At 49.2% G+C, this 12,693-nt stretch overlaps 1 protein-coding gene across 2 annotated transcripts in view; it reads left to right on the forward strand.

Annotated features, from left to right (window-relative positions):
* The first annotated feature begins 11,832 nt into the window (after positions 1 to 11,832).
* POLG (DNA polymerase gamma, catalytic subunit) overlaps positions 11,833 to 12,693 on the forward strand; it is a 1,004,779-nt gene continuing 1,003,918 nt past the window's right edge. Inside the window, exon 1 of one of the 2 annotated variants that reach the window (XM_069624312.1) lies at positions 11,833 to 11,852. The gene's annotated coding sequence lies outside the window, so the exon portion shown is untranslated. Of the gene's footprint in view, positions 11,853 to 11,963; positions 12,055 to 12,693 lie in introns of those variants that run through there. The other variant, XM_069624311.1, reaches the window with a different exon arrangement.

Raw genomic sequence — 12,693 nt, forward strand, 5'->3', positions numbered from 1 at the left:
TACTAACCTTGCCTCCTTTCGTTGGTTCTTAATTGGATTACTCCAGAGACTTGGTGGCGGAGCCTACAGTTATCAGCATCTACAGGCTGACTTCCAATCATCTACAGGTTAGTGTTGTCCTAACTGATGAACTATTAGTGAGAATTTATGTTGGGATAATTCTTCATTGCATCTTAATTTATCCTAGGCTGACTTCCAAGTGTTTCCCACCCCCTTTCCAATGATTCCTCCCTCTGCCTGTTATATTAGTCAGAGAGTGGTATTATTTGGAAGGTCTATTTTGACTTCACTACTTTCAAGCCGTTTGCCTCCTTAAGGATCCGGAAGAACCCTTCAATTGTATCCTTTAATACCTGTATCCTTTTACTGGGCAGTATAAGATACGTGGTTGATTTCTGACAGTGCCACACATCAACAATCCTCACACAAGGGAACTCTGTGCAGCATGCGTCTGTGCACCAGCATGCAGCTGTCTGGGCAACTTACTGAAAATTACAAGTATAGCACCACCATGCTACACATTCTCACAGGGCTATGCGACACTGCAATGTTCTTGAGCAGACGGCCAAGTTAAATCTTGAGTATCGCCGAGCCCGTGTGTCTGAAGGTGCGGTCATATTTACGAGTTGTATATGCACCGTACCTAGCAATATCGCACACAAGCGCATCGCAAGCATGTGGTTATTGGACCACTTTAAAAGTAAAAAAGCAACCAAGGATTTTGCAAAGAAGATTTGTTTAGTACATTAAGCTTCTGCCATTCAAGCCTGCAAGGGCACCGTCCCCTAGGGACCGGGGAGGGTCCCAGTGCTCTTCCAAACTAGCAATCTATGTTAACATAGAACGGTGCCAGCAAGATAGCAATTAGGTTTTTCACCACTTTTAAAAAAAAAAACATGTACTTATAAAAAGATAGTCACTGTACAGTATGGCTAGTTTTAAGGCAAAATACTAATTGTTATCTTGCTGGCAAGACTACGCAGGTATTCTGCGCAGTTAGACAACATAGGGAAATGAAGGAACTCTGTCCTATACAGACAAACAGAGGAAGAAATGGTGCTGGGGGGGAGGGGGGGCGAATAGCGGAATCAAGAAAGATATCTTGTGGTACAGACAGACTCTGGCCGGAACAGTTCAATGCACTGCCTGGCAGCACGGAGTGGTAAAGGTAGGCACATCTCCCTGCAATATTCAAGCCAGAACCCACCACTCACCTCCTAAAGGCAGTAAAGTTACAGAAATCATGGCAAGGGAACTTCATGCTGTAGCGCTCCTGCACCCCCCCGCCGTTGCTGCTCTTCGTCCAGAGACCTGGACTGCCACCATACTCGCCCCCAGCTCCGGTGGCGGCATAGATATCACCCTTGGCGCAGTGGCGTCACCAGGGTAGGGCACAGGCTCCTTCTCTGTAATCCTGGGCCCCACTTACATCAGCTGGGCTACTCTCGCTACACTATCTGCAGTGCTGCATCCCCCAGGGAACTCGCAAATGCCCTGCAACGCAATGCCGATCCAAGCAAGATCAGCTTGGGTCTCAGATATAATTTTGATCAGATTAATAGTTTGGAATACACATTTGCACAATTTGGTTAGTGCTGAAAAACCCTCCACCACATTGGCGGCTTAAACCGTGAATAGTTAAATACAGAAGTGGCACAAGAAGATACATTTAGCATGAAAGTTTGTCAGCAAGCCATTCGAATGGCTAAAAAGTGTAAACACTGCTCGTCACTGTTCATATTTGAGTAAGCATTGTTTGGTGTGAGGGCACTGGAGGATGCAAGACTGCCGGGTAGGATAAAAAAGGTTCTCAATGAAAGCTGCAACTGTCCAGTGGCACCATAGTGTGTGTGACACAGTCAAAGTAGAGTGCTTTTTAGCCGAATTGCAGTTTGCAATACGGGACTTTTAGGTGCTCACATTACCAAGTGAAAGGTTAAACTACAAATCCGAGAAAGCAAGTAGGAATAAAATACCAGGCTGGTTAAAAGGTGCCAACATGACGGCACCAGCAAAAGGGAGGTTAGTGACTGCATGCAAAAGCCACCTAGCAAAGTTAGGTGGAGATAAAAGCATGAAATCAAATAACAACCACCCAGGAAAGCACCGGGTAAGTGTGCCATTCAGACTTCATTGGCTTGTACCTGGAGTATACCTCCAAGTGTGGGCAGTGTAGATTATTGGAATGAATGGTTCCTGTGTCTGTTTAATCACAAACAGGCGAGTTTAGGGTAGACTGGATAAGTATGTGGTGCATTTCAGAGGCTGCTGGCGTGGCATGAGGATTTACCTAGAATTGGGCTAAAGGGATTGTTGCGAATAGTAAGTGAGCTCAACCCAACCCAGGGGAGGTGCGGTGTGGTAGTTGGTATGCACAGAAGCTTCTCTGCAGGAGTGCTTATGACGCCACACATTACTCTGTTATATGCAGCTCCATAACCCGGCCATTTGTCCATTATTATGCCAATATACATTATTCTTGTTCCTTTCTCTTGGCCCCTTACTTTCCCCAAACAGTAAGGTGCAGAATGAGACAGGAGTCCCTTATGGCATAAAAGGCCGCAGATTTTCTTTTCACACATATAATAAAAACACAGCCAACATCTGTGGTGATAGCTCCGAAGGTGCACCGACTGCTCCGTGTCCAAAAACCTGCTTCCCCCCTTTTCCCAACACAGTCCTTAGTAGGCACAACTCCCCCAACCCTTCGTGCCTGAGACCCGCCTTCCCCAGCAGGTGTTCCTGGGCTGGGAGAGCGCAATTTGCTGGGGGGAAGCTGAGCCTCTCATTGTTACCACCAGACGCCCCTGCCGTTAGGCTCCCAAGAGGCGCTGGTCCAAGAAGGGCGAAGACCCTTCCGGCTTCCTCCTGGCTCATTCGGAGTCTGTCTTTTGTGCTTGGTCGCCCAAACACCGCCACGAAACTTGGTGGGTTACCGTCCACTGTGGCTCCCCCTCTCTCCTGCTTCATTTTAATCGCTCCAATAGCCTTGTAGATATATTCACATAGAATAGCTCCATTCCCATTGCTGACAGATGAACATCATCTTTTAGAAAGTATTCAGTGGATTTTAAGATGCTCAGGCCATGTCTGATTTAATTCTGCCCCAGCCACCTTTCCATCTTGCTCCACCTTAACCAGGGCGTGCCTTCTCCTGGACACTTCTGTCCCTGCCACCTTTCCATCTTGCTCCGCCTTTACCAGGGCGGGCCTGCTCCGGGACACTTCTGCCCCTGCCACCTTTCCATCTTGCTCTGCCTTAACCAGGGCGGGCCTGCTCTGGGACACTTCTGCCCCTGCCCCCTTTCCAACTTGCTCCTCATACTGCACCCTCAATAGGTTCCTCCCCACTTTTATTCGGCAAAAGCTCACCAACCAACGTATCCTTGCTCTGCCTGCCCTTGCAGGAGTTACCATGTTGGGAGAGCGCCGTTCCTGGCGGGTGAGGTTGAGCTGAATTCGTTTTGCTTGATTTTCCAAAAACAACTTTGCCTTCATTGCCCCTTGTCTCACTCTTATCCCTTTCTTTCCTTTAAAGGCAGGCTCTATCTTTCCATACTCCTTGTCATGTGGGCCCAATTCCCCTGACCCCTACTCCTTAGCGGATTGCTTGAGCTTTGTCCTTGCTATAGTCAACCGATACTTTCAAAGGGGAGGCTCCCCCTTTCCATTATCATGTCAGGCCAATTTCCCCCACCTTAATCATCTGCGGATGGGACCTTTCCATTCCTTCAGCCGGCCAAAGCTCTCCCGCCATAGACCCAGCAGACTGCCTCCCCGCAGATGATACCAGGCTGGTGGGGTGCTGTTCCAGACCCCAACCATCTGACTTGTCTTTGTTTCCTATCAGCCACCCTGGGCCCTCCTTCTGGCATCTAAGTAGCTTCTTATTACAAACCGCTCTGCTATCTACCCGATGAACCACAAACACTTACTTCTTTCTCGACCCCGGAAGGGTGAAGGCTGAGTTGGCCTTGCTGCCCAGGTCAACTAAAACCCCACTCCCAATGTTTAACGATGTACCCCACTGTAAGCCTGATGATAGTGGTAATACCTGACCCATGGCCCTCAATCGCAACTTCGAAAATCCGGCTGTCCCCTGGGCCAGCCGCCATGCTAAAAGAACCATGTTTGTCCTTACTCGTACGTCGTTGATCCTAGCACCGCTTTCTAAATTCTAGTACTGATTCTGCTAGAAAAACCCTTAAATTGACTTCTGGCCTTCGTGGGAGTGTAGCTAGTCCCAGTGTCCTGTGTGCTTCAGCACCCCTCCAGCTCCATCCTGTTAGTGGGAACAGGCCAATTTCACTCCATCACACCCCCACACTTTCCCCGAGGCGCAGGGCACCTACACTAAATATCCTCCCACTCTGTTTTAATCTCCTACTCGCGCACACCCGCTAGTAAGAAGAGTTATTTCAAGAGTCAAATCAGAAATGGCCTTCCTGACAGTTAACGTATACCCAGAGTTCGGCGTGCCTCCTTTCCTTTCACTACTGTACTCAGCATGGGCCATGGGTGCTACCCCAAATGTACACTCCACCATCTACTTCGCCCGATGGGGCGCATACCTGATACTGCCCTTAAAATCCGCTATTAAACCCTGCTGCCCGCTTCAGACCCTGTCCAGAAGCATGCGACCCCTTGCGGTATCAACCCCTCACCCAGGTTATTTACACTGCGGCCTCGCTGCCGATCAATTAATTTCCTAGTTTATTCAACTGTGGCATCGCTTCTGGTCCACCCACTTCCCAAGGCTGCCCTAGGGGTCCGTTGTACTTACGCCCCTTCCGTGTATGAGAGCCCCAACCCTGTTTTAATAGGGCTAACCCCGCAACCCTTTTAAAATTCTGTGCATCCAGAGGCCGGGCTCACCTGATCTAAGGACACCTCTTTGACCCAAGAACGCGTCCATTAGGTGTTCTAAAGAGGCCTTAATCCACACAACCGCCCTCAAAAATCTGGCAGCCTGGTTGTATTACCTGGCGTACCTACACCCATAGAAGTACCCTTTGCACGGTCCACGAGGCAAGTGTGCTTGAAATAAACCCCCTGCAGCTGTTCCTTAACACCATTGTAAGGACCCTCTACTGCCACGTTTCCCAAATTGACCCGCTGGAGTTGAGGCCATAAATAACCCAAGGCATACCAAACCCATTGCGGGGAAACCCAATACGTGCCTCTACCCCAAACATGCTGAAAGACCCCCCCTTGTTAACTACAGCACGGTACTGCCAATGAAGTGTGTAAAGCAGGTGATCACACTCGTCCCCACATTCGGCACATGCGCGAGCCGCCCCAAGTCGTAACCCTTGTAGTTCTACACCCCTCCAAACTGCCATACCTATATTGCCCATCTTGATAATCATTAGAACATGGTACCTTTCCCAGATATAAATTAAACTACACAAATGTCTTTAAAGTACACAAATGTTTTAATTACCTCCTGGTGATCTCCCAGGGCATGAACCTGACGCTGCTGCGCCAGGTGCGTGCAACCCAATACTTGCATGAACCCCCACCGCATGTTCAACTTAAGGAATTACCATGAGCCATAATCGTGTCAGTAAAGTAATCCTTGGTTTGAGCTCCTCCGATAGCTCACACTATCTGTTCTACACAACGCTATCCCCAAATGTCCTTCCAAAATTTAAAGCCATGCCTTGCCCTTCCCATGGTCTTCCCAAACCTCTGTATTTGTCTTACGAGTATGCATTTGCCAACTCAATCAGCACCCCCGCTATGGCCTGGCGACCCCCGTTCACACAGCCATATTACATCTTAGTATTTCGGACGCTTGGGGGCCCCCCACATGCAACTGGTACACTTTGAAATTACAGCGCCCCTGAACCTTCTGCCCGACGGCCCAAGGGGGGGCGGGGCAGGGTGCCGTCTGTGCGGCAACCACACCATTACGCACTGTTGATTGTGGAAAATGCTTACTACCCAACTTAAGGTACCCGCCGTTCTGTATGCAGACATGACCGCATGCCTACTCATTTATAACAATACACTTTTCAGCCTTATAGAAGTGTCCGCCCGACAAAGGGAACCATCGTGCCAACCAACAGATGTAAACTAAAGACAACTCACCAAAAGCTTCCCGGGCTCCCTTGCCCTTCTCGACTGCATTGGTGGAGCCGCCTTGCAAACTTTTCCCCACACAAAACTTGCAGTTGGCGACATCCTGGTAGCACACGCCCCATAGCACTCACCTGCCCCATCATCATGCCCAGACCCTGGGGTAAATCCACTAAATGCGAATCAGACCTTCGTCGGTCCATAAAACGTGCCCACTTCAGCTGGACAAATGAAACTCATGTGTCAGTAAGCAAACGTAATACTCCTGAGCGCCAACGCTTGATGAATGGCGTTAAAAATGTATTCCTTACAAAATTAAAGCCACGCTCCCCAAAAGCTTCCCGGGCATCCTTGCCCTTCCTGGCCAAATCGGTGAAGCCGCCTTGCAAACTTTCCCCCCCTTCCAAACCTGCACCTAGCCCCCTATTTGTAGCACATGCCTCGCGGCCCTCACCTGCCCCCTCTGCATACTCCACCGTGCCCGGACCACAGGGTAACTCACATACCTGCATTTTGGACCCTCCTCTGTCCATAACACATGCCTGTTTCACTGAACAAAGGAAATGAAAGGGGGTGCTCATCGACAACCTGCTTCCCCCTTCTTCCTTTACTTTCCATAACGAGAATGTTATCTGCAAGATTGGGCAACCTAATGTTTACATCATAGTGGACTAGCTGCCAATTGGAGCATTTCCGCGCATTCCCATGCACCCGGTACCTCCACTAGCTAATCCTCGCTTCCAGAACAGGCACAATGGGGGCATTATAATTACTGGCAATAACCCAACTGCATGTCGCTGTTAAGATGGATTTCTGAACTCTGTCCTGGAGGGGCAGAGGTTCAGAAGGCCAGCCTAGTTTCTTGGAACAGGGTAACCTCTGGACAAGCCAGACCAATCAAGGTAGCGATCGCGGCGGTCAAGACTAGGTCTCAAGAGGGGTGAGGGTGACTGAAACCCCGCAATGAGCACACAAAGCAAGGACACTTACAAATTACTCCAAGCAGGCGTTATATTAAAAATGTAGACACATTTATTACAAGGCCTTTGTAACATTGACCGTAGCAAGAAATCACAATAAAACTCAAGTAAACCAACACATCACAATCAAATACAATATATATACAATTACCAACGAGTCTAACGAGTTAGACGCACGAAATGTGCAGACCACCTAGATGGGGAGGAAAACAGGCAGTGCGAATAATAGTTAGACCCAGTCCGCCTTCAGAGGCACCTATATAGAAGGAAGTCCGAGCCCTATGAAGAGTGGAGCCTTGTGCTCAAAAGTACCTGCACACGCTGGTGCCAACGGGCAAAGGGGAGTCTCTTCGAGGGAATCAGGCAGTTCAGTTCGGTGAACAAATGAAGATGAACAGAGCTCTGCGACTCAAGCGCAGCCTCCACTGTGGGCAGAAGCAGAGCGCGAGTACGGAAAGGCCTGCTGTTTGGCACAGCGGAGAAAAGCTACGGGCTACTGATGGAGGGCGACTAGTTCCTAGCGATGCTACTCACCGGTCCCCGATGCAGGCAGACCCAGGCTTCTCTGCGTCAGTTTCAGTGCTGGCAGGTTCAGATACGAGCAGGGGACGTCTCGGCGTCGTGTAGATTCCGCGGCAGCAGAAGTTAGAGTTGAGGATGTCCCAAACGCAGTGAACCCGCATAGATTGTTACCACAGCAGGGCAACGAGCGGCTGCGTGTATTTCAGGCCAATGTACACTTCTCACTTCAGACCTGGGAACATCAAGTGTACGAATCGTGTGAGAGTGGCAAGGACTCGTAATACAGCAGCAACCTGACGGCGGTTACAGAGCAAGACTCCTGGGTAGGCTGGTCAGTCCACTGGATGGCCCAGAGGCACTTCCGAAGGCTTACATGCAGGAGATGGTGAAGATGCCGAGAATAGTTATTCCCACTATTCCAAAGGGTCGAAGTACCAGTACAGGCCTTCTCGTTCGATCAGAGGTAGAAAGGGTTTCACAAAGCGACAGCAGTGCAGAGGAGCAGTCCTTCAGCGGCTCACCAGCAATTCCTCAGTTCAGCCTCGTAGTTGCAGGATACTTGGCTCCTGTATTCCTTCGTTCATGAGAACTCAGGAGATCGACATGGTAGTGTGTTTCCAGCCTCCTCTTATCCACGGTTCCCTTTGCGCCAAAACGGAGGGGAACCAATGGGAGATCTGCTCACAAAACACTCACACCATATGTGGACCTATCACGGACCACGGTGGTCCCAGGCATTCACGACACACTAGACTCTCTGGCACCCAGGATGTGTATTGGGACCAGACATCCCAGCCCACATCCTGGAGGCGCACACAAGGCCTGTAGAAGCCCACGAAAGCATCTGTGTTTCGCGGGAAAGTACATGCCAAATAAGGAAGGCCCCGGGTCGGCTCGACCTGGGAAAGGTGAAGGGGACAAGACGGTCAGCGGGCAGGACAAAGAGCCTCGTGGTCTGGCCATTTTGGGAGCCAGGCCACCATTTTGGGCTAAGCGCGAGAAACGCGCTTAAACAGCCAAAAGGAGCTCAAACACAAAGAAACGATCGCTGCCACCAGTCCCGTCCGTGATTCACTTGCACCGTTCGTTAACAATCCAAAGAGAGTATCTAGGTTCTGTAGAAGACTAGAGACCCAAGAGAGCAGTAACTTAGCTTACAGTGCCCTCTTGTGTCATGTTGCGCTAAAGCTGCGACATGATAAAAGAACTACGGAAAACAACGTTTCCCGATACTGACTGTCTAAAGGGCATGTCAGTTTCCCTGTAAGAATGGAGCGAAAGCCCAGAGGAGTACGGCAGAAGGCTGCACTTCGCTGGCAAAGTCTAGATCATGGTGAAAACAACAGCAAAAAGTTTAGGGGTTGCCACATGGAAGGAAATTCTTTCCTAACAGTCACCACGCTGCAATGCGGTATACACCACCATACACGCCATAGTACAAAATCAAACAGCACACTGCAATCCACAATAGCTCCAATACAGCACAGAACGCCAACAGTGATGCACAGACGCCATGACTTATAATAATGCAGGCAGCACAACAGATTTCAATCTGAAAATCCCTGTCTCACCGGCTACTACACAAGCCGTTACCATCATAATAATCTCACGCAACGCTGCACAATGTTTCCCGACCAATGACTGAAGTACCACCTTCCATTTATCAAAGAGCCTGCTACAGCAATTTTCGACGTTTTGTACCACTGTAGAATACAAAGGTCTCAATCCTACGCAATGAAGTGGAATTCATTATGTGCATTCGAGAAAGGCAATATGTTTAAATCAAGGGTTCTATATAGAAAGCCAGCCCACTATTTACGCTGCCTACAAGCTCGGTCCTTCCCATTCTCTGCCACCAATATCCGTTCGTCAGTTTCTGGGCCTCAACAATACTCCCCCGTGCCCCCCCAGACCCCATTTAGACTTTGTCAATGGGAACCTAGCACTCCAGAAGAGTTGCCTCTTTAGGACTTGGAGTTTACATTTTTGACAAAAGCTTTTGCTTGGTTTTGAACCTCGCTCTTGAGCGCCGCGGATATGAGGCCAGTTTAACATTGCACTGAGCTGTCTGAAAGCTGATACGCTTTAGCAAATGGGTTGATTAGCAGTCATCAGCTCTCGGGAGACATGGCCTGTTCGCATACACAATGTGCCTTGATAACTCGCGCTGCCGTCGATCCTTTATCCACCAGATTCCCTGCGCAATGCTGCTCCCTCCATTACCCACTGGGACACGCCTTGCTGCCCGCTACCTACACAAGCCACCTACCCTGGCTCCTGTAAACTGGGGCGCATATTGCCCTACCACACCCCCTTGTTTGGATTTTACCTTCCAACGCTGTTTGCGTCGCAACACACAATGTTCCCTCCACACTGGAACTTCACCTCGGCATACACGGGAACACTCCCTTCCCTCGAATGCATCTTCTCCTTTTCATGCACCAGAAACTTGAACCAGGAACATCCCGAACATCTTCCAGCACACCAAAAACGAAATCCTCATTCCTGCTGCGGCGGGCGACGTCCTTTGCCGGTGGGGCTGGATACTCCCTGCCCTGGCTGCCCGTTGCTTATATGGGGCTTAGCTCACCCCCCATTTTTGTTCGCCCTTCGCAGGCTTTTCCCAGCGCTTGGCGCGCTTCTCCTTGTTCCTCCCCCTTCCCCAGGGGGTAGGGAGGTGAGGAGGACCCTGCCCGAGTTACCAGGGGGCCTCCTCCATTTTGTTTGGTTTTTTCCGTCGTCACCTTCATACTTTTGTCTGTGGCCCTCTGGAAAGTGGATTCCTGGCACAAGAGTGCTCAGCAGCCTCAAAGCCATCCAAGCCCACGCGAGCCTGTACATGCAGACAAAGAAGCTAGCATGCGCAGGCGGGTGTGGTAAAAATGGGATCGACATGGGGCTTTATTCTCAACTGTGTGAGTTAATTGCTGTTCAAACAGTAAAAGCCGTGCTGGGCGAAATATGGCATGCACGCTGCACTCCTAGCAGGCACATCAACCAAAAACTTAAACAGACTACAAGTCACGCAGAACAATGCTCTTCGGGCCACTCTTAGTATCCCAAAAAGAGAGCATATCACCCAGGCCAGGCACTTAGCCCATCACTCTCAAAATCCTCACCCTCACTCACAAATGTCTCTCTCTCTCTCCGCCCCGTCCTATCTATCTGAAACCATCCTCAAACCATCCTCCTCCCGTCCCACCAGGACGCAATACTCCAACCTAATCTGCATCCCACATATCAAAAAAGCCAAAGCCAGAGGTCTAAGTTTCCCCTACATTGCAGCCAAGACCTGGAACGCTCTTCCAGCAGACATTAGAGCGGAAAACTCACTCCCTATTTTTCGCAGGAAACTGAAAACTTCAGTCCTTGCAAAATAAGTATGAAACTCACAGGAATCCATGTAAACCATAGCTCTCAACTCACACGCTTTTGGCGGGTGTCACCCGCCTTGTAAACAGCTGACTCACCCGCCAAGCCTCCAGCACGCCCATTCGTTTCAATGGGCCTCTCACCCGCCAAAATTAAAATTGGGGGTTTTCACCCGCCTTTTTGACACAAATGGTTGAGAGCTATGTGTAAACTTACTGCATTGCTAATGTACATATGTCTACTGTAAATTCTGTATTGTATGTAATTACTGTATCCTCTGTAACTAAGATTGTTTCTGTAACAAGCGCCAAATCTGAATAAATAAATAAATAAAGTTTTGTAGAAAGCCATAGCTCTCAACCATTTATGTCGCAAAAGCGGGTGAAAACACCCGATTTTACTTTTGGCGGGTGAGAGGCCCATTGAAATGAATGGGCGTGCATGAGGTTTGGCGGGTGAGTCCACTGTTTACAAGGCGGGTGACACCGCCAAAAGCGTGTGAGTTGGGAGCTATGAGAAAGCCTGTGGTGCAAGCCCGTGACTACAGCAAATAGCCACTGCCACTTGGAGTTGGAAAAATAAATGCGACTTTCTGGCAGCCGAATTTGTCACAAAAAAAAACTGCACTGAAATTCTCACTGAAATCAAAATAGAATAACAAATCCACCTGCAACTACATACAACTGCCTTTGCATGGCGTGGAGGCTCAGCCCCCATGAGTCTCTTCCTAAGCACGTAGACGTCCTACGTATAAACGTCCATACGTCAAAAGTTCTTAAAGGCATTCCAGAAACTGTCGGCAAACTTTTAATCCAACATACAATGCTTTCGGCTCATAGTGACTTTACATGTGTGTTTACGAAAAGCTTCTTTTTTTCAAGTTCCAGGCAGCAGCAGGTGAGTGAGTGCATGCGATTGAGCGCTTGTAATTCATTGTACATGCATTGCTTCATGAACTCAGTTCATTCTCACTCCTGTGTTGTTATATTGGTGAGAGGAGCCCCCTTTGCAACCACTGGAAATGCACGTTGAAGTAAGAGACCGCAGCTAGAGCTGTACTTCGTTGTAATGTAGTCACCACGTGTTGAAATTAAACATTGTAAGTACGTGACTTTCTAAACTTCTGGTTTGTAAATTACACGGGGCAGCCTGTTGTTTGGTGTTCTAGACACAGTAGCTGCTCTGAAGCTCGTTTACGGTGCAGTTCAGGCTCTGGAATGGTCGCAGACACAGTAACTGCTGTGCAGCTAGCTATACAGACCGTGGTCTGTTGTAAGTGCCTACATGATATACCTGCCTAGGCTAATGATTGCAGACGTGCTACTGTCACCTGTTCCAGTGCCTAATCTGAAAGTAATGATGCCCCAGGGCTAATGGCTGCAGATCAGGTACTTTTTCTGGGTCAATGATGACCCTTCTGTGGATAATAACTGCAGGCACAGAGTCTGTTTTAGGTCTGATGGCAGCAGACACAGAAACAACACCCTGATGAATAGCAGCAGACACGACCTTCTCTAGCGCTAATGGTAAAGACCCTAGGCACAATACCTGCTCTGGAGCTAATGACTTCCGATACAGTACGTACCTACTCATCAGCTACATCTGACAATACCTGCCCTGCGGCACACACAGTACCTGATCTGGAACTAATGACGTTTGACACAGACAGTACCCGCTAATCAGTTACATATGACAATACCTGCCCTGGAGCTTATAACTACAGACACTACAGTGTGGG

The sequence above is a fragment of the Ambystoma mexicanum genome, chromosome 11 (assembly GCF_040938575.1).
Source record: "Ambystoma mexicanum isolate Mex_15411 chromosome 11, UKY_AmexF1_1, whole genome shotgun sequence".
Lineage (NCBI taxonomy): Eukaryota > Metazoa > Chordata > Amphibia > Caudata > Ambystomatidae > Ambystoma > Ambystoma mexicanum.